Source organism: Desmodus rotundus, chromosome 12 (genome assembly GCF_022682495.2).
Source record: "Desmodus rotundus isolate HL8 chromosome 12, HLdesRot8A.1, whole genome shotgun sequence".
NCBI lineage: Eukaryota > Metazoa > Chordata > Mammalia > Chiroptera > Phyllostomidae > Desmodus > Desmodus rotundus.
The window spans coordinates 44,406,908-44,429,203 of NC_071398.1; the positions used below are offsets into that span (position 1 = coordinate 44,406,908).

At 47.7% G+C, this 22,296-nt stretch overlaps 1 protein-coding gene across 1 annotated transcript in view; it reads right to left on the reverse strand.

Annotated features, from left to right (window-relative positions):
- The window catches only part of ZNF541 (zinc finger protein 541), a 39,518-nt gene extending 26,016 nt beyond the window's left edge, over positions 1–13,502 (reverse strand). The window contains exons 1-2 of the mRNA XM_053915433.1: positions 13,462–13,502; positions 5,434–5,576 (exon numbers count right to left, since the gene is read on the reverse strand). The gene's annotated coding sequence lies outside the window, so the exon portion shown is untranslated. The remainder of the gene's footprint in view (positions 1–5,433; positions 5,577–13,461) is intronic.
- Positions 13,503–22,296: the final 8,794 nt, after the last annotated feature.

A 22,296-nucleotide genomic window follows, 5' to 3' on the forward strand; every position in this document is an offset into this window, starting at 1 on the left:
GGGCCAGCCCGCCAGAGGTCCAAAGGCCCCGCTTCGGTATTTACACCCTTCACCAGACAGATAGTAAAGCAATGCCCATCAGCCAATATGGAACCTGCTCACCCTCTGTCAACAAGTTTTAGCGCCTTCTGTGTACAGAGCTCCCTACTAGTCCCTGTGGGGTGGGGTCTGTGCTCCCCGCCCCGGCACCTTGTAGGCATGCCCGAGAGTCCAAATACTCTAAGGATTTTTTCATTTTGTGTTTTCATTTTGAAAATAAGCTAGAAGAAGAAAATCAGTGTATCTGGATTAGTGGATTACTACCTTATAACCCAGCACTGCCAGTTGGTTTCAATGCCCAGGGAGTGTTTGTATTGGATTGGCCAAAGGGTCTGGATGGTTTCTCCCATTAAATAAGAGACAGATTTTTCATTTTCACCAATAACTTTATTGATTTGGATATTTGAGGATGTCAGCTCTCTCCTGCTATTGGCTTCTAATGTGTAGAGGCCAGGGGTACTGCTGAACATCTTCCAATACATAAGACAATTCCACAGCCAGGAATTATTTGGCCAAAATGTCAATAGTACCAAGAAACTTCACAAACCACGTTTGACACGTTCGATCAGTCACAGCGCCTTAGGCACGCACTGCACACATCTTTTTGTGCATTTCCGTTGTTTGCACTTTTCTTGAAATAATAAGTGTTGCGTATTTTCTTCCATCTTCAATATTAAAATGGCTGCACAAAAATTCACCAATTTTGGTGTTTTTTTAAAATGCACAGTGGATATGACCGCTATCACAATACAGCATAATAAAATTATTTTGAATGAAGTTAAGACACTACTAGTGCCGTTGTACAGAAGAAACTAAAACTTTTTGGCCAACCCAATAATTGCACAAATGCCCAAAAGGACTATTTTACTTGCCACAGGCTAACGAGAAGAGGATAGAGATGGATTTAGCTCATAATAATGCCTTTGGGCTCAACTAAAAGCCAACAGAGCTCAGGCTGGTGTAGTTCAGGGCATTGAGCGCCAGCCTGCAAATCAAAGGGCTGCCGGTTCGATTCCCAGTCAGGGCACACGCCCGCCTTGCAGGTCAGGTCCCTAGTTTGGGGTGCTCGAGGCAACCACACATTGGTATTCCTCTCCCTCTCTTTCTCCTTCCCCTCCCCTCACTCTAAAAATAAATAAATGAAATCTTAAAAAAAAAGTCAACAGACATCATGGAGCAAATGGAGATTTTGCTGCAGTTCAGAGAAAGGCATGGAACAGCTGAGACATCACGGGGCCTGCTAAACCCAAAAGGACCCTCTGTGGTGGTCTGCAAAGTACTTGTCTCAAGTAAGCACTTAAGTGTCAGCAAAAGAGCACCCTGCTCATTAAATTAATGTCTGTAATTTGAAATACGTTGGTTTGGTTGCTTTGTTTATATTTAATTTGCAAATTGATTTCAGCTTTATGGCGTCACAAAAACTGTAAGCTTTAGGACCGTATGCATCTTTTACACCTCGTTTAATAGTTTAAAAAACAATTTAAGTCAACACTGAGGATCCAAAGCAATTTTAATTTTTTTCTTTTAAAAAAGGAATAGTGAACCACTGCCCTGGCTGTATGGTTCAGTTGGTTGGAGCATCATCCTGTACACCAGAAGGTTGCAGGTTCTATTCCCAGTCAGAGCACATGCCTAGGCCTGTGGGTTCAATTGCTTATGGGAGGCAACCGATCAGTGTTTTTCTCTCTCTCTCCCCCTCTCTCTCTCTTTATCTCTCTCTAAAATCAATAAACATCCTCTCTCCTCGGGTGAGAATAAAAAAAAAAGAAAAGGCCTATCCTTCCAGGACTGGTGGGGGTGGGAGAAGGAAGGGACTCTCCTGTGAAATGCTACACCCTCCTTGGAAGGTAACCTGCCATCCAGTTCTGGACTGTAGCACTGCATCCACGGTTAGGTAAACTGTATTTACCGCGGCACTGTTTGGGCGGGAGGGAACAATGGGAACATACCTGCCTGTTCTACAGAGCCGTTTCATTTAGCTTGCTGTATTGTACATTTAAACATTTTTCAATTAGTTATCAAGTTGAAAAATCTGTCAGATTTCTTTCGGCCAGAGCATCAGTGTCCAAAAGAATTTTCTGGCGCTAGCTGGGCAGCTCTGTTGGTTAGGGTGACATTCCGATACACTGAGGTTGCAGGTTCAATTCCCAGTCAGGACACATACAAGCAGCAACCAATGAATGCATCAATAAGTGGAACAACAGATCGATGTTTCTCTCTCTCTCCCTCTTCCTCTCTCTCTCTCTCACTAAATCAATCAATACATTTTTTAAAAGAATTCTGTGCTGATGGAAATGTTCTAAATCTGCACTAATGATAGCCGCCAACCACAGGTAGCTAAATTCTTCATTTTATTTAACTTTCATTATTTACATTTCCATAGCTACAAGTGATAGTGGGTACCACATTGGACACTGCAGCTATAGAGATTCCTCATTAAAGTAAGGCGTTCCAATTTCTATTAAAAAAAAATCTGGGGATCTATCAACAATGAGTCTGCAGATTCTTGCAAAGCAACAGCTGGCTGCAGCTGAGAAGCTGCAGCTGCCTTGAGACAGCACGCAGTGTCCAGTCTGCCGCAGTCTCCACCACTCCCTATTCTCTCACGCCCTCGCACCTCACTCATTTACATGCCTCGCCAGGCCCTTACAGATGTCTGAGTTTAGGTCCCTCATGTGCAATTTCCCTTGACCTGCCTCTCTTTACTCAGCTTTACCAAATGCAGCCCTGCCAAATCAGGCCCAAAAGTCCCCTTCTGCTATCGAGAAGACTCCCAATAGAACAAAGTCTGAGGTTCTTTCTCCCTCCTCAGAACTCGGATAAGCACTGGTCTGACAATCCACTTACCACTTATCCCAAATGGCCTGGGAAGTTCATTACCTTTCAGCTTCCTCTATTTTCCCCAGACCGCAAGCTCCCACACGGTTGTAACTTTGTCTTATGTACGTGTCTCTACTTCTCACGGTGTCTTGCTTGGCACAGAATTCTGATAAAGAAGGCTCTTACCATCCCTGTCACTGACAAGTGACAGGATTCCATGGTGCCACCTCTTTTTCTCTTTGAAAAGCCTCCTTTTTCCCCTTACTGCCAATGTCTCCTGTCCCTCTCCGCCTCGATGTTACCAGGGAGGGAGTGACCGCCCCTTAGTGACATCAGCTGGTTGGGAGACGGGAGAAAAGAGAGACCTGCCGCTTTGACCCCAGCTGTGCAAATTCCTTCCTTCTTTTCCCACTCCAAACAGTATCGAAAACTTTAGGTCTATTTTGTTTGGCCTACGCAGTGTTTTTTAAAACTGGGTGAGTCGTCACATTTTTTTTTTAATGGAGAGATTTCAACGAAATATGGGATTTCTGGCTTTTCTTGAAAATTATTTGATTTGTTATTGCCCTATAGTTATCAACAGGACAAAGCTGAAGGACAACTGTCATCTCTGGATCGGGCTCTGGCCTCCAGTTCATCTTCCCTCCTGGCCTCTGTCGTAATCGTCATTGGAACAGCGCCAGCAGCAGTAAACATTTATTGCGGCCCTATCATATGCCAGGCACTACGGTAACTGCTTGTCTACTGTCTCACTTAATTCCCACAATGCCCCTTTGAGGCACGTACTATATTATTAACCCTATCTTACAGATGAGGTAGAGAAAAGTCCAAAGAAGTTAAATAACTTGCCCAAAATCAAGGTTAGGATTCAAACCCAGGTAGTCTGACTTCAAAGCCCTCACACTTAACCCCTCCACTCTGCTATGACTCCACACCTGAGACTAGACTCCTGCCCTAATTCTGCAGCTACGTTCTTTTTAAAAAAGATTTTATTTATTTTATTTTTAGACAGAGGGGAAGGGAAGGAAAAAGGGAGGGGCAGGAACATCAATGTGTGGTTGCCTCTCACATGCCCCCTACTGGGGACCTGGCCCGAAACCCAGGCATGTGTCCTGACTGGGAATCAAACTGGCGACCCTTTGGTTCACAAGCTGGTGCTCAATCCACTGAGCCACACCAGCCAGGGCTACGTTCTTAAATAGACCATTCAGTGAAGACTCCCTCATCCTGCCATGTAACCAATCTGTAATTTTAACCAGAAGGTTAACTCATTTCCTCTGATTGCTCCTGGTAAGAGATTGGAAGCTCTCCTTGGGAAAGAGAAAGACATGGAGGAGTGAGAAGGCTGCAGCTCTACCTTCCAGGGAATATTCTCACATAGAATCAACTAAACGAGAAAAGAGACATTAAAGTGTCTCACCCCAAAAGCTAACCCTAGCAGACAACGCAAATAAGCATTCAAATCTAGAACAGCAGTCGTCATCGTAAGGTGGATGTGGGGGGATCCCTGGGGTTCTCAACAGTCTTTCAAGAAGTCTGCGAGGTCAAGACTATTGTCATAGTGATACGCAGGGTGTTATCTACCTTTTTATTCTCAGTGGAACTTTTCAGAGGCTACCGGACATAATCTCAAAAGGCCGAATGCAGAAGATTTGAGAATCCAGGAGACTCTAAACATGTAAAATAATGCCACTATCCTCACAATTTTTTTTCTTTCTTTTTTGGTCATCTTTTCTTTTATCCTCACTAAATCTTTGTTTGCTGAAATACACGCTTTTAATAAAAATGTCAATTATGTTACTCTACAATGGACTTATTGCCATTTTCAAATAAATTAATAAATATTTAAAAAGTTTATTACACTTCTAATACAACAAATAGCAGCTGATACAGTTCATATGCGGGAAAGCTCTCTGGGTCTTGATTGATTTTTAGGTGTAACGGGGTCCTAAGATCGAAGTTTGAGAACTGCTGCTCTAAAGAGGAAAAAATCCTGTACGTGTGCAAGCAGGTGAGTGTCTGTGTGTGTGTGTCTGTCACAGAAAGAAACTCTAAACCCCCAATTCCAAACTGGTGGCCAGCAGGCTTTGTAAGGACCCTGCCCTATCTCTAAATACTTAATAAATTCTTCGTCAGCATTTAAAGATCACAAGGTTTCACATAAAGACAGTGTTCTGGTCTTTTCTCAAAAAAAAAAAAAAATTAAGTTCTAGCAACTGTGTCCTGGCATTTCCGCACGGCCGTTTCCACTGGCTGGCATTGCTTAGATGGGGCACGCGATCTTTGGTTCGCCACACTCCGGGTCTCTAGCTGCCCATCCCCTGTAGGTAGCTAAGTTGTTTTGCAATAAACGATTAAGCGTGTACCAACCTAATAGATGTCTGCATTCTTCCAGAGAGTCAACATGCATGGTAAATAAACCTTTTCCTTATGTGACTTCCCAAAGCAGCAACTTGAACCTGTCTCCCCATTGGCACAGAGACTCTTGGGTGGATTAGAAATCTTTCTGAGAAAGGGAGGAATCCATTTGACAAAGTGGGTGTCTCTGGTCAAGGGCAAAGGGAGGAAACTCACCAAGAGAGGAGGGAATCTCCAGGGAACAGGAGGGCCCAGGTTAGGCCCCACAGGGAGGGGAGTTCAGGTGACAGACCATTGGGTATTTCCTCCTGGAACGCTGGGTGGTAAAAATATAGGACTCTCAGCCAACTTCTTTCACCCTGAAAGCAGGTGGTGGGGTGGAGAGGAAGGAGCAGTCAGATCCTGTGTCCTCAAAGAAGCAGAGGCAAAGGTGTGAAATTGGGGAAAATGGGCAATTTTGGGAAGAAGGAAGAAAATACGAAACTGGGGTGATCTAGGTTGACAAAGGAGTTTTGTTGTTAAGGAAAAGTTATTTTTTTCTTTCTTTCCTTATTTTCACCGCCCCCTCCCCTCCCGGAAGGGAACTGAAGGGTTTTGCTGGGAGAAGCCTGAGAGAGGAGGAACTGGTGATGGAAGGGATTTTGGTTGGAGAGCTGGGGAAGAGGTTGGAAAAATAAATATTAGGTGGGAGGGAAAATGGAAGGACTGAGTCGGTTTGTTCTCAGTGAAAAGATATTCCAAAATGGGGACTCTTGATGGGAAAGAAGGATTTTTGTTGGAACGTGATCCTCAATGGAGGGAAAAATCTGAGAAAGAAAAAATAATTTTTTGCTAGAGGAAGTTCCCAAAAGGAGGGGGAGGGGGGTGACCAAGGAACATAGGACAGGTATTTGTTTCTGCTGGAAGATCCTAAAAAGAAACAAATCTGGGTCCCCTAAACCGGGGCTCTTTAGGAGGAAAGGATTTCTAGCAGAAGGGTCCTGGAAGCAGAGGGCGAATGCAAGGCGGAGATGCAGAAAGTGCGGGAGGTCGGGTAGGGCTCGCGGCGCGAGCTGGGGAGCTGGAAGGGAGCAGTTGGGGCCTGGGGGGGCGGGGTAGGAAAAAAGGGGGTGCAGCGGTCGAGGGACCCCTGAGGAACGTCTTCTCCAAAGTGATGGGGGTTGCGGGGGTGCAGTGGGGCCCAGAGCTGTTGGGGTGCAGAAGGTGCGTGCGTGACGCGGAGTAAGGGGTGCCCGGCCGCCGCGCCTGCTGCGCCTCTCGAAAGGGAGATGCCCCCCACCCCAAAAGAAATATGTTATTACGAATTAGATTTTAAAAGTGGATAGATGTTAAAAGTGAGGAAGGGGCGGAAAAGAGAAGGTAGGGAGGATGGGGAAGGGGTAGGGGCAGCAGCAACCGGGTTTTACCCGCCCCCGGGGGCTCGCGCGCCGGGCCTCGCGCCTCGCGGGCCTCCCAGCGGCCTCCGGCCTCCCACGCGCTGCTCGCCGGCCCGGCGCGCACGCGCAACCCAGCTCACCCCCGGAGCGCCCCGCTCCCCCGCGGCGCGCGCGCGCGTGCCCGGCCTCGGGCTGCCTCGCGCCGGCCCGAGCGACCACGCGCACGCCTCGCGTCGCCCAGGCTCCCCGCGCGTGCGGCCCGGCTGCGCAGTTTCGGGTTGTTGGCGGTCACCGAGGGGCGGGGCCCCGCGAGGGGCCCTGCTCGGTGCGGTCAGGTGACCGGCGGCGGGCGGGAGAGAAGGCAGTTGGTCGCAGTTTTGGAAGGAGGGCGGTTGGGGGTGAGAGTCGCTGAAGGCGGAGCTGGGGAAGGGCGGCTTGGGGGCGAGGGTGGCCCGTCGCTATCCGCGCCGGAGGCCGGGCGTCCCTGGCCATTGTTCCTTGAGGGCGACATTAGAACGCAGCGCGGGGGAGCTCCGGCTCCTGTGGGTTGCTCCGGGCTGCGGGCTGCTCGCCGGGGTGTGAGAGCCGCGGCCGCTGTCGCTCGTCGCAGGGTCGGGGGCCTGCAAGGCAGCCCCTGCGTGCTCCCAGGCAGGAGCCAGCGACGCCTGCTCATTAGTGGTTGGGGAGACGTGGGGCTGGAGACCCACAAATGGGACGCGAGCTGCTCCGCCTTTGTGTCAGCAGACGCTGAGCCACATGGGGGGTCTGGCTCTGGGCTGAACGAGAGACAGAAACCCGGAAGAGCAATGAATGGCCTGGGGGTGCGGCCTGGCCAAGGAGTTTGCACCCTGGAAAGACTTACACGGGAATTCATTCCTTAAAAATTGAACACCGAAAAATCAATGGCGACAGAATGCTCCTTAGTGGGTTCCCCGGGGAAAGAAATGGGGATTGACTGTAAATTGGCGGGAGGGGCATCTGACTGGGGTGATGTAAATACTCTAAAAATAGTTTACAGTGAACGGTTGGACAAGCTAATAGTCGTTGGATTGTACATTAAAATGGGTGATTCGCGTAAATTGTAGCTTAATAAAGTTGTTTTGTTTTTTAAGATTTTGGTTTTTTAAAAAGATTTTATTTATGTTTAGGCAGAGGAGAAGGGAGGGAGAAAGAGAGGGACGGAAGCATCACTGTGTAGTTGCCTCTCATGTGCTCCCTACTGGGGACCTGGCTGGCAACCCAGACATGTGCCCTGACTGGGAATCAAACTGCCAGCCCTTTGGTTTGCAGGCAGGCGCTCAATCCACTGAGCCACACCAGCCAGCGCCCTCATATCCATTTTTAAAGAAAGGTTTAAATATCCAAGTGAAATGAACTCGAATGATACTGTGACTCAAAATGTTATTTCAGCATATAATCAATTAAAAAATTTTAATGAGATAATTTATTCTTTTGGGACTCTTCAAAATCTGATATATATCTTATTTTTTATGGGTTTTTCTTTTGCCTTTTTTTCACCGCCACTTATCCCCCATATGTGGTATATATTTTATATGCCACATTTCAAGGGCTCCATAGCCACATGTTGCTAGTGGCTCAGGGACTGGACAGCATACCTCCACTGGGAGACAGGCAGATACATTTATAACGCAATGTAGTTATACTTTAATGAAAAATAAAGGGGAGAGGATAGAGAGTGTTAGAAGATGTTTTGTTTTTTTTTTAAACACAGATCAGTAAAGGCCTCTCTAAGTGCGGAGGTTATACTGAGCAGAGACCTGAAGGAAATGAGGAAGGGACCTCCAAAACTACCTGGGGGAAGAGCAAATGCAAAGGCCCTGAGGTAGGAAGGGGTGTGGGCCCATTTGAAGAGGAGCAAAAACCAGTGTGACTATAACCATGTGAGTTACGGACAAAGGAAACTAGGGGGAGATCACATAGATTACGCCAAAGCAGGAATTTAGAAATAGTTTTTCATTTTAGGAGAAGTTCTTCATGTGTTTAGCAAACATTCCAAACTGTTGAGTTTCAGCAGTGTGATCTGTGCCCTTGATGGGGGAAATGAGGCCCCCCGGCCACTGGGTAGATGAGGGTTCAAAGAACAGGATTTACGCTCCTGAAAAAAAAATCGACATCTCCCTGCCCTGTGACAAACACTGAACACTTCGGGGACAGCTTGCGATGCGTAACACAAAGAATTAGCGTTCAGAAATTATTCTAAAAGTCTACAAATTAATGTGACAACCCAATAAGAAAAAGAATAAAAGATAGGAAGAGGCACTTCATACAAGGGGAAACATATGAAAGGAGGCCTGACCACAAAAGCAAGGAAATGCAAATTAAAGCCGCAGATACCATGTCACACCTACCAGTTTGGCAAACTTTTAAATTTTTCCTAGCGGGTGGGCCAAGGGATACGTGTACAATGCTGGCAATGCGTAAAATCTTTACGCATAATACAGCCACACTGGAGAACAAATTTAACTTCTTTTTAAAAAATGTTTGTTTATTTTTAGAGAGAGGAAGGGAGGTAGAGAGGGAGAGGGAGAGAAACATCAATTTGTGGCCTCTCACACGCCCCCTACTGGGGACCTGGCCTGCAACCCAGGCAAATGCTCTGACGTGTGTGTGTGTGTACATATAGATATAGTGTGTGTGTATATGTATTTGATTTTTAAAAGTATCTGCTCCATAGTTAGTTTAATTTTTTAGGAGATTAGCTTAGCTGGGGAAGCAAGACTTTGGCCTCTGAAACAATTCATGTAGGTCCTTCTATTCCCCTCTTAACCCTTGAAAGCCCTTCCAGGGCACACTAGTCACAGGGAGATACAGTTAGAGAGGCACGATATAAACCCTGGGAACAGTTTTCCAGCTATTTCTTTTTTTTTCTGTTATTTAGCAAGTATTTAAAAAGACTGAGGCTCTCGCTGTGTGCCACACTTGAGTTGAGCAGCCAAGAAAATAAGGAACCGGGGCCCTGGCCATTTAGAATCTACTCACGGGAGGTAGGACTTTCCATATTTTGCCATGTATAATGCGCACCCACGTTTATGGCCCAAACTTTCAGGAAGAAAATCCTTTTTAATTGTTTAATTAAATTTTTAAATTTATATTTAGATACTGTTTTTTGGTAGTATAAAGGATTTTAGCATTTATTTTTTAACATATTATGGTACAAGACATTTGATGTAACAAATAATTACAAAACACAAGAAGAGAGACAAGGTATTTCAGGTGCTACCCACGTATAATGCACATCCTTATTTTGCCCTCAAAAATTTGGGCAAAAGTGTGTGCATTATACATGGCAAAATATGGTAACCACTGACACGATTCGAGAAAGAGCCTTTCCTTCTTCCCTTACAGGAACACAGAGTGTCTGCTTTCTGCCTGACCCAGTGATAAACTTTTCTATAAAAGGGCCAAGACTCAGGAAGGAGGAGGTTCTGAGCAAGTCACCCCACTTAGCAAGATGGGACTGAACCTCTAGGATCGATTTAACGAGGATTCTTACACGTATTTAATAGACATTAAGAAATATTGAGAGTTTGTCTACCTTCCGCTCCTAATTTATGCTGCAGAGATGAAAGAGAAAACATGAGGAGCCTTGTTAGAAGAAAAAAAAAGCTGGGAAATCTCGAGAAGAATCCGTGTCCTTGATTTGCCTCTTTGTTGGCCCAGAGTGGACTAAGAATTCCCGCCCGTGGGAGAGCTTACAGCCTCTCGAAGGCCAGACAACTCCGACCTCTGATGACACCGCCGGGAGGGAACAAGTGTGGGGGGAGCGAGGTGGCTGCCACCGGCCTCAGGATGTGTCTGGAGGAGACACTGGTGTGTGTGCCAATGACCTTTTGCCTTGATTTATATGTGGAGACTTGTGGGTAAGGTTTGTGTGTAGAAGGGCATTTCCCATCAGGACAGCCCTTCCAGATGAAAATGCCTTAAAAAATTCCCGTCAGCACTAATCATAACACCCAAAAGGTGGGAACAAGCCAAACCTCCATCAATACATGAATGGATACACAAAATGTGGTCTAGCCGTACGATGGAATATTACTCAGCCATAAAAAGAGACGAAGCACTGGCCTATGCCACAACATGAAATGAACCTTGATAACATTGTACCAAGTGAAAGCAGCCAGATGCACAAGGTCACATATGGTATAATTCCATTTATATGAAATGTCGAGGACAGGCGAATCCATAGAGACAGAAAGCAGGTTAGCCCTGGCTGGGGTGGCTCAGTGGATTGAGCACTGGCCTGAGAACTGAAAGGATGCTGGTTTGATTCCTAGTCAGGGCACACGCCTGGGTTGTGGGCCAGGTCCCCAGTTGGGGGCATGTGAGAGGAGACCGATTGATGTATCTCTTGCACATTGCTGTTTCTCTCCCTCTCTATCTCCCTCCCTTCCCGCTCCCCTAAAAAGACAAATAAAATCTTAAAAAAAAAAAAAAAAGAAAGAAAAGAAAAAAAAGTACATTAGTAGCTGCCTGGGTATGGGGTGTCAGACAGTGGGGACTGACTCCTTAATGAGGATGAATTTCCTTTTGAGGTAATGAAAACGTTCTGCAACTAAGCCCTGGCCTGGTAGCTCATTTGGTTAAAGTGTTGACCTGATATGCTAAGGTTGTGGGTTCGATCCCTGGTCAGAGGACATACAAGAAGCAACTGGTGAATGCTTCAATATGTGGGACAACAAATCCATGTCTCTCTCTCCCTCCCTCACTTCCTCTCTCTAAAGTCAATGTTTAAAAAATAGCCCTGGCTGGTGTAGCTCAGTGGATTGAGTGCAACCCTGTGAACCAAAGGGTTGCCGGTTCGATTCCCAGTCAGGGCACATGCCTGGGTTGTGGGCCAGGTCCCCAGTAGGGGGTGCATGAGACAACCTCATATTGATGTTTCTCTCCCTTCTTCCCTTTCCCCGCTCTCTAAATAAAATCTTAAAAATTAATTTCTTAAAAAAGAAAATGTTCTGCAACTAGATGGAAGTAATGATTGCACAGCATTGTGAGTTTACCAAATAACACTGAATCGTGTACTTTAAAACGGATAACTTGATGTTCCGTGAATTGTAGTCCAATAAAAAAGTTAATTTTAAAAAACCCTCAGAATTTTTTTAAGGATTTTATTTATTTTATTTTTTAGACAGAGGGGAAGGGAGGGAGAAAGAGGGAGAGAAACATCAATGTGTGGTTGCCTCTTGTGTGTCCCCTACTGGAGATCTGGCCTGCAATCCAGGTATGTGCCCTGACTGGGAATCGAACCAGCAACCCTTTAGTTTGCAGGCCGGTGCTCAATCTACTGAGCCACACCAGCCCCGGCAACCCTTCATATTTTTAGGTTTTGAAGGGGATACGGCATGGCCACATCTCTGTTAGAGACATTGGCAAGATGTTTCTGGTTGAAATTAGAACTTGAAAAACTGCGACACGAAGAAGAAAGAGATAGAGAGGAAGGAAGAAAGGGAGGGAGGGAGGGAGGGACGGCCTGTTTCTTAATATTTAGCCATTAAAATGACAGAGTCACGGGAGTGGGTACCATTTCGCTGGTTCAATGACCAGTAGTACCTGGTAGCGATTGTGGAGGAGGAAGGGGAACGGAGCAGCTCCTCAGGCTGGAGAATGCCGAGCGCTCCCACAGCACGGCTCCATTTGTGCCTCGTCATCTTGCAAGTCATTCAGCAGATGCCTTCTGACTGCCTGCCATGTGCAAAGCGCTCTCTGGGGCACTGTGTGAAAACTACAGCACCCTATCTCCCAGGGGAGCTATTTATACTTAGAGTAACCTTTCTAACGATTCCATATGTTACAAAACATATTTCATAATGCTGTGTTTGGTTTTCTTGGTAATTCTTTTGCTTCTGCTATCAGATTATGTGCTTTCCTGAAAGTGTTGTCTGGCCTTATTCAACAGTCTGTCTCCCATGTCACTTAGTAAGGGGTCGTAATAATCAATACTATTATTAGTAACATATATTTACATCAGAATGACCAACTCATATCAATTTGCCCAGACCTTAGGGCCTCAAAAGCCCTGTGTCCCCTGGAAACTCCTCAGTTCCAGGCAAACTGGGGCTGTTGGTCACCCTAATTATAATCTATAACATAAACAGAAAACATTTGTGGAGCTCTATGTGGCACAACGTTCTGATGAGATAGGAATATTATGATCATAATTATTTTCTAGATGAGGAAGCCGGCTCAGAGAGGTTAAGTAACTTTCCCAAGGCCACGCAGCTAGGAATAAGCCCATCCTTCTTACCACCAAAGGTGTTCAGTAATATTTGCTGATCGAATGAGTAGATTAAGAATCCTTAGTATTTAGTCCTGGCTGGTGTAGCTCAGTGGATTGAGCGCAGGCCTGTGAACCAAAGGGTCCTTGTTCAATTCCCAGTCAGGGCACATGCCTGGGTTGCAGGCCAGGTTCCCAGTAGGGGGCACACAAGAAGCAGCCACACAGTGTTGTTTCTCTCCCTCTCTTCCTCCCTCCCTTCCCCTGTCTCCAAAAATAAATTTAAAAATCTTAAAAATATATATATTTTAAAAAAGAGGAACCAGAGAAGTGGAAGGAAAACCATGAAAAGGGAAGCCCCAGTGGAGCTAGGGAGGAAAACACGCTCTTCAGGAGGAGTGTGGGGTCCACCCTAGCCACCGGCTTCTCCTCTCTATTGCCTTTTCATCACTTCTTTGCTTTGCTCGGCTACATTTCCTGTGATTCATCTTTTGAAGCCTTTTCTTCAAGCACCTTCCAACTCCTCACCTCTCTCATCCTCCGGAGTACACACCTGGCCCAGCTCCAGCCATCTGCGTTTTTGTGCCAGGTAAAGGCAGCAGGAGGAAACCACCCAGCCAGCCTGACGGGTTTTACCTGAATCAGAAGTCACAGACCTCAAAAGGGCACAGGGCATTCTCTCCGCGTCTCTGGTGTGATGCTGGGTAGAAAGAGGATTGTTTCCTTCCAGGCCTCCCCACCCGCACCCCACCCGTCCTCCAGCTGAGGACCATGTCCCACCTGGTACTTCCCTGTGCAAACCGAAGTGATGCAATGGGAAGCCCCTTGCCGGCTGTCCCCAGAGCACAAGCCCCCTCATCTTCCTGCCTTTTGTTGCCCACCCCCTTTCAATCCCCCAACCCCTGGTTTCCATATCCTCTCTCGAGGATTGAGATTATCTCCTTCCTTTCTTCCCTCTCTTTTCTGAACCTGCTTCTCCTATACTCTTTCCTCCCCCTCTTCCCTCTCCAGTCTGGCTCCAACCCAGCTGCTGCAGTCCTTTCTAAAAGGCATTTGGGGACCCTGGCTGGTGTGGCTCGGTGGATAGAGTGCCAGCCTGCGAACCAAGGCGTTGCCAGTTCAATTCCCAGTCAGGGCACATGCTTGGGTTTTGGGCCAGGTCTCCAGTAGGGGGCGCATGAGAAGGAACCACACATTGATGTTTCTCTCCCCCCCTTTCTCTCTCCCTTCTCCTTTCTTTAAAAATAAATAAATAAAATCTTTTTTAAAAAAAGGCATTGGGAAGAGAGGCCAAAAAATTGTGGACCACCCTGGTTGGTGTGACTCACTTGATTGGAGCATTGTCTGGTAAACCGAAAGGCCACAGGGTCCATTCCTGGTCAGGGCACAGGCCTCGGTTGCGGGTTCAGTCCCTGGTGGAGGTGTGTATGAGACACAACCGACTGATGTTTCTCTCTCGCATTGATGTTTCTCTCTCTCCCTTCCTTTCTCCCTAAAAGCAATGAAAAAATGTCCCTGGGCGAGGATAAAAACAAATGTGTGTGTGTGGGGTAGATTTTGTTTTGTTTTCTGTTTTGCTCAGAGGTTCATTGAGCGCGAGCAGCAACTGCCCAGCCTGGCAGATGGACCCACGCTCCGATCCACTGCCTCCATTCAGAACCCAAGGCTCCGATTCCAAAGGAGCAGCTTCTGCCTTGCAGAAAACAAAATCCAAGTGTGTCCTGTGTCTGAGGACACCCAGGACACTAATTTTCTTAACAGAAGCACCAATATTCACAGACCCCCCCATTCCTTATCAAACCCTGCGGGCCCCTGCGTGCAGCGCTGGAAGGGAGGGAGGGCGCCAGGAAGGCCACGCCGTCAAAGCCACCTCAGTGCAGGTAACGTGGGCGGCTGAGGTGGGCACTCCTCTCCCTTCTACCCATGCCTATCACCTCCTTTCCCGAAATTCAGCAAGATTGTCAACCCCCATGAAATTAAAGGCCTGAACCTTTACTTAAATGGTAACAATAGTTCTCAGCTAATAAACGACACAAGATGCAAAGCTGTTACTTGTCGACCACGTGTCTCTTTTGTCGAGGGGGACATATTGGGTTCTTAGCAGCCAACAGATCTGGATATTGAGATAAGAGTTTCAAGGGGAAGCTGGCAAAGGAAAGGTGAGAGAATTTTGGGTTTCCTGGAGTACTACGTGGTTTCCTCCTGCTGCCTCTCCCTGGCACGAGAAGGCAGATGCTGGGGATGCCCACATTCATATCAGCTCTTAATCTCTCCTTTGTATCAGCCACCGTTGCCTAATGAGCCCTCTTGAGAAAACATAGAGACTTACAATGACAACATTTACTTTTTCTCACGTACATTCGGGTCAGCTGGACAGTATTGCTTATCTGGGCCAGGCTCCGCCGACCTTGGCCGGGCTCAGGCCTGACTCTGCCATCCTGTGCTTCATTAGCTGGAGACTGCGTGACTTTAGAGTAGCTTCAGCTTTGAGTCTTCTCCACCTTTCCCTCACCTCGCTGCAGCCAGCCAGCCCAGGCATGTTCTCATGGCGGAGGCAGAGAAGCAAGAGAGAGAGAGAGATACTCAGAGCCTCTCAAGGCTCAGATTTTTTTTTTTAATTTTTACATTTTTTTCAAGGCTTAGATTTGGAACTTGGACACTTCTGCTGCATTCTACTGGCCAAATGGCAAGTTCCAGTTCACAGGGCTGGGGAAGCAGATGCCATGTCTTGATGGGGGGAGCTGCGAAGTCACAAGGCCAAGGTTCTGCACACGGGGAGAGGGGGAGAAGGTGGGCTGGAGGCAGGTCAGTGTGATGGTCACTCTCTCTGCTGTCCCTCATGAGTGGGAGTCCCTGCGGCCAGTATTGCCCATCTGAGCAACATTCCTGTTTTCTGACGTCACCCTGTTCTTCCCTTCTTTCTGTGGGTCCCTTTGGTCATTTGGGGGAACCCCCTAGCTCATTCCTCACCCATTCCCCACCCTCTCCTTCACCCAGCATCAGAGCCTGATAACTGGCCCCCTGCTTCGGGATCAGGCCCATGCCAGTTTCTCTGCCCCTTCTTCACGCCTTCCATCTCCGGCGAGAAAGGGCTTCTTCCCAAGTGCCTGTGAGGGGCTCAGCCCGGACTTCACTGCCGTCCAGGCCTTTCTCTCTCCCTATGGGTCGTTCCTCTTGTTTGCGTCCCCACGTCTCCACGTGGTCCAGGAGATGATCTCTCGCCTAGACTGACTAACAGTCACGCACAGAAGGGCAGGGGGGGGTGGGGATCTGGGCTTTAATCCTGGTTCTGCCCTGGGCTAGCTAGGTGACCTCCGGGGAGTGACCTCACCGCTTTGTGCCTCAGTTTCCTCCTGCTCTAGACTCAGTGTTTGTGGCCCCCAGCCCCCAATTCACACACTGAAACCTAATCTCCATTGTGATGGTAGGAGGTGGGAGGTGATCATCATTATAGTGGAATCCTCATGAATGGCATTAGTACTCTCAGGAAAGATACTGCAGCCCTGGCTGGTGTGGCTCTGGACTGAGTGCCAGCCTGCAAACTGAAAGGTTGCAGGTTTGATTCCCAGTCAGGGCACATGCCTGGGTTGCGGGCCAGGTCCCCATTTGGGGGCATGAGATAGGCAACCAACCGATGTTTCTCTTGCACATTGATGTTTTTCTCCTCTTTCTCCCTCTCTTCCACTCTCTCTGAAAGTTAATAAATAAAATCTTGAAAAAAAATAAAATATACCCCAGGGAGTTTCCTTGCCCCTTCCTCCACGTGGGGGACACAGCAAGAAGACAGCTGTCTACGAACCAGGAAGCAGGCACCAAATCTGTCGGCCTCTTGATCTTGGCCTTTCAGCCTCCAGGACCGTGAGAAATAAATCTCTGTGTCTTACAAGCCACCTTGTCTATGGTATTCTGTTACAGCAGCCCGCATGGACTACGGCACCTCCTCCGTCAGTGGGGATGATAATAGCACCTGCTTATAAGGTGATTGTAAGCATCCAAAAAGCAACCACCTCTGAGGAAGCACTTGGGATTGTTCTGGGTCCTGGAAGCTGATGGGAATAATGACGACGATGGCTGTGGGGAAACCGATTCCACCCGACGTGTCAGGTCTGTGTCCTCGCCAGTCCTCCCTGTAACCTGAGGATTTAGTCCCACTTTTCTGATGGAACAGCTGAGGCTCCGTCACTCACCCAAGGCCACAGTTACTAAATAAATGAGTCGTGCTTTGAACCAAGATCCATCGGATTCCTAAGTTCCTCTTTCTGACTGTGAGCCCCAGCTTCTCACTGGTCTCCCTGCTTCCCCTCTTCTCCCCCTTGACGGCCAAAGGGATGCTAGGAATGGGTAAAGCGGATCAAGTCTCCGCCTTCCTAAAATCCTTTGGGGACAGGGTTCAGCGCGATGCATGGTCTGGAGCTAGATGGTGGTAATGGTTGTAGGGCATCGAGAATACATGAAAAACCATTGAACTGTACAGTTTAATTCTTTTTTATTTTTTAAAATGATTTTTTAAATTTACTTTTACAGAAAGGGGAAGGGAGGACGAAAGAGAAGTAGAGAAACATCAATGTGTGAGAGATACATCAACCCATCGCCTCTCATATGCCCCCAACTGGGGACCCAGCCTGCCCTTACTGGGAGTTGAAATGGTGACCTTTTGGTTCGCCAGTTCGGAGCACCGGGATGACACTCCAACCAACGGGGCTACCTGGCCAGGGCAAGTTTGTGAGTTTTGTGGTGTGTGACTTGTACAGGACCAACAACGATGACAACAAAGCCTTCAATGACAAGGTATCACCTTTGGAATCAACTTCCAAATACCTGGTGTGCTTGTAAGGCCGCCTGCTCCCTCAACCTCGCAGCCTCCCTCAGCCTTGCTCCTGACACCCCAGCAACCCGCCCTGCCTGGTTTCCCAGAAGCTGCTGCCTCTGGGCCTTTGCACCTGCTCTACCCCTCCACCCTGGCCTGACAAGTCTCCTTATCTTGCAAGTCTTATCTTATAATCAACTTCCCTCTGGAAGGCCTCCCTTAATCTCCAAGTCAAAGGTCCCCAAAGTAGCATTTGAGATAATTTCCAGATGACGTCTTTTAATGGCATTCATTCATTTCAACCAATGTTAGAGGGGGAAAAGTAAGCAGTCCCTCACACCCTGCGATTTCATGACTATTTCAGGGAGCCCCCTGGGGACCCATTTAAGGAAAAAGAAAAAAAATTGGTTGTAAAAACAAATTAAAGGGACAAACAGTAGAGGAGCAAGAATTGTGAAATTGTACTTTAGAAATTAGTATAGAGGTTGGAAAGCCCCCGGGGGCTGGGTCACCTCTGCCGGAGCTCTGAGATCAGCAGCTGAGCTGGTATCTGTCACACCACCGGAAGTGCTTTGTTTGTTGTCTGTCCCCCCCTGCGGAGTGAGCCCTGTGAGGGCAGGGCTGGGCCTGTCTCATCCCCACTGTCCCAGCATTCCTCCCCGACCCCCCTCTCCCCTCCCCCTGGCCCACACAGTGCAGGTGCTCAGGGAGTGTGTGTGGAATGAACTGATGTCAAGCTATAGAATGTGGACTTCGCCCCAGGGGCACCAGGAAGCCACAGGAGGGGTTCCATCAGGCAGGTGTCAAGGTTGTTCTGTACTGTAACTCCAGGCTGCCTCTCCACTCTAGGCCCAGAAGATCATTCGCACTGCTTCTCCCGTCAAACTCCTCTTTATCTCCTCCTCCTCCATGAAGCCTTCCCAAACTTCAGGCTGAGTCTGAGTCAGGTGCCTGCTCTGGGCTCCCCCATCCTAGCCTGGTCTACCCTGTGGGTTGGCTGGGCCTGTACCCCCTGTAGACCCTCCAGAGCTCAAGGAGGTCTCCCCAGACTCTCAGGAACCCCTCTGGAGCAGGTGCAAGGACTAGACCTCACTCGAATGCCATCTCCCCAGACCGCTGCATTCCTTCCCTCCACCAGCCGCCCCTCCCAGCTCTTTTTGGCTCCTCTCTTTGTAGACTTGGCCATACGCACTATTTTTAAGTCATGTGTAATCAACACCTCTGCTTTCTCACCACCTTTTTAAAATTAAAAAAAAATGTTTAAATTAAAAAATATTGTATTCTAAAGTTTGTCCTGGCTGGTGGGGGCTTAGTGGATTGAGTGCTGACCTGAGAACCAAAGGGTCGCAAGTTCGATTCCCAGTCACGGCATATGCTTGGGTTATGGGCGAGGTCCCCAGTTGGGGGGTGTGTGAGATGCAACTGATTGATGTTTCTCTCCCTCTCTCTCTCCCTCCCTTCGTCTCTCCCTCTATAAATAAATAAATGAAATCATATACTCTGTGGCCTTTTATATCTGCTTCTTACACTTAGCATAAAGTTTCCAAGGTTCCTATAGCATGAATCAGTACTTTGTTCTTCTATGGTGGAATAACATTCTGTTGAATGGCTCTACCACCTTTTGTGCGTTCATTTATCCATTGGTGGATATTTTGGTTGTTTCTACCTCTCGCTTAGTGTAAGCAGTGCTGTTATGAACATTCGTGTACAAGTTACTGTTTACATACCTGCTTTCAGTTCTTTTGCGTATATACCTAGGGGTGGCCTACCGTAACTCCATGTGCAACTTGTTGAGGGAACACAAAACTGCTTTCCCCATCAGCTGCACCAGTTTACCCACCAGCACTGCATGGGGGATGGGGTTCTGATTTCCCCACATGCTCCCAACACTTTTTATTTCTTCCTGTTTGGATTATGGCCATCCCAGTGACTGGGAAGTAGTCTGTCATTGTGGTTTTGATTTGCATTTTCCTAGTGACTAACGAACTGACCTCAGCCCTGCCATCTCACCAAAGCCATTGTCTCATGCTCATCAGCCCAATGGTTCAGCTTCACTCACGTTCTCTCTCTCTCTCTCTCTACTGTGGATACCATCCTCCCTCTCCCTGCCATGACTTGCCCGATCCCTTGTCTTCCTCTTCTTGTTTACAAAGAGTTGTGGGACCTTGGGCCAGTTATTTAGCTTCTCTGTGCTTCAGTTTCTTCATCTGTGGAAGGAGAATGATAAGTCTGACTTCCGGCTTGTTGTCACGACTACTCAGTGAGCTCACGTACATGAAACGCTGAGAAGTTTGCCTGGCCAGAGGGGTAGGAGGGCCAACAGCAGGACTTTTCCTGTGTAAGAGGTACTTTAAAAAATTAAATTTGGCCCTGGCTTGTATGGCTCAGTGGATTGAGCGCCGGCCTGCGAACCAAAGGGTCACAGGTTTGATTCCCAGTCAGGGCACATGCCTGGGTTGCAGGCCAGGTCCCCAGTATGGGGTGCACAAGAGGCAACCACACATTGATGTTTCTCTCCCTCTCTTTCTCCTACTCTTCCCCCTCTCTAAAAATGAATAAATAAAATATATTTTTTAATTAAAAAGAATCTTCATCAAGCTTCATAGAACTGCCCCCTTCTTTTAAATTGAATTTATTGGGGTGACATTGTTTGATACAATTATATAGGTTTCAGGTGTACCATGCTTCATATAGCTTTTAAAACAATGCAACGAAAGGCAGAAACTTTTAGAGGCAAGTGTAATATGGTAGCTAAAAGTGTGAACTTTGGAGCAGGGCTGTCTGAGTTCGAATCCTTGTACATCCTTATTGGCAATTCTGTAAACTCTCTGTGACTCAGTTTCCTCATCTGTAAACCAGGGATGACATTAGAACCTCCTACCTGCTAGGATCATTGGGGCATTCACGAAGTTTGTCTATTAACTCGCATTTGGCCTAGTATAATGCTCACTTTTTTGCCCACATTTTTGAGGGGAAAATAAGGATGCATATATATACCATGGATATAATAACAGGCATAATAATACCGTGCATAATACGCACAAAATGTAGGAGCACATTATACACGGAGAAATACAGTGGGTACCTGGGTCCGCAGCCCCAGCTCAGTTAAGCATTACTTGTAACTCCATCATCCTGTAGCCTGGCTTGTTTTCACTCTAGGTATGAGTGACTTTCACAGCCATATAAACCACGTTTCACAAACCCTGTAGCGCACTTAAACAGAAAAAGGTTTTACAAGTAATTTCCGTAACAGGCCAAAACTCATTAGTTTCAGGAAGTCCTTCGCATGCTCTTCTCCAAATCTCCTGGAACATTGAGTAATAAACCTCTAAACGGGACAACTCCCCTCTGCCCATCAACGCCTCCAGCGGAGGCCGGCTTCTCTTCTTAAAGGGTCCCTTCCCAGTTTTGACTTTCCCTTCTCTTTCCTAAGAGCAGGGCACCCGTCCCTGCTCCTCATCTTCCCCTGAGCATCACCTATGGCACAGCTATGTACACAGGTGATTCCTAAATCGCTTAAAGCAACAAATAAATCCATGGCTGGTGGTACATGAATAGGTAAAGGAATTCATTTCAGCCTGTCCCTCCCCACCAATGCCATTGCCGGGCGCAGGGGGCGCAGATCGCTGACACCCATAACCGAGTGCAGAGTTTTCCTAGACGCAATAGTGTGGAGGAGCAGACGCAAAGGGAGAGTTCGCCGAAATTCATATTTTTATTTTCATAATTATGTATTTCCTTGGGTGATACCACGTTCAAATTTTACAAAAGTATGAAAGAGCTACCCTCCACCTACCCTATTTCTCTCCGCACAGACAACTTCTGTTAATATATTTTTTCTTCCTTCGATTTAATTTGTTTTCAGAGAGAGGGGAAGGGAGGGAGAAAGAGGGAAACATCGATGTGCGAGCGAAACATCAATCTGTTGCCTCTCGCACCCCCAACGGGGGACCCCGGGACCTGGCCTGCAACCCAGGTCTGTTCCCTGACCAGGAATCCAACGGAGCGACGTTTTGAGTCGCTGGCCGGCGCTCAATTCACGGAGCCACACCAGCCAGGGCAAGTCTCGCGTTTTCAACGCGTCCCCACACCCCCGCCCCCGCACCTTTCAAATTAGTACATGCTCTGTACCCTTCTTTGCTTTTCCTCCCTTGACTGCATACACAGCTCATTTCGTGTTGATTCATGTATTGCTTCCACATATTACGGTTATTTCGTGTCCAATTGTGGGTCGGACCTCAGCTTATTTAAGGAGTCTCCTGTCGACGGACAGGTCGTTTCCGGTTGGTTTTACCTTATACATTTTTATGGCAACAAAAACAATGCTCCTCACCCCTTAGCGTTTATCCTGTAACGGGCGGAAGCCTCAGTCCATCGGCCCCCGCTGCTCGCAACCTCTGAAGGCACCCCCACCTTCAGGGTCCCAGAGCTCTGGCTGCGCGTGCTGCACCGGCACTTGCAGAAGCGAAGCTGTCAAGCGCGGGCCCGTGTCTACTGGAGTCCCGCCCCACCTCCCGCCCGCAGACGGGCCGATTCAAATCCAACCAATGGTAGCGTGTAAACAAACCTGGGCCCCGCCTCTAGATGAATAATAATACCTCAGGCTGGCGCGAGGCTCATTTAGTCCTGCAGGCGTTGAAGGCGGCTCCGAGCAGTGGCCC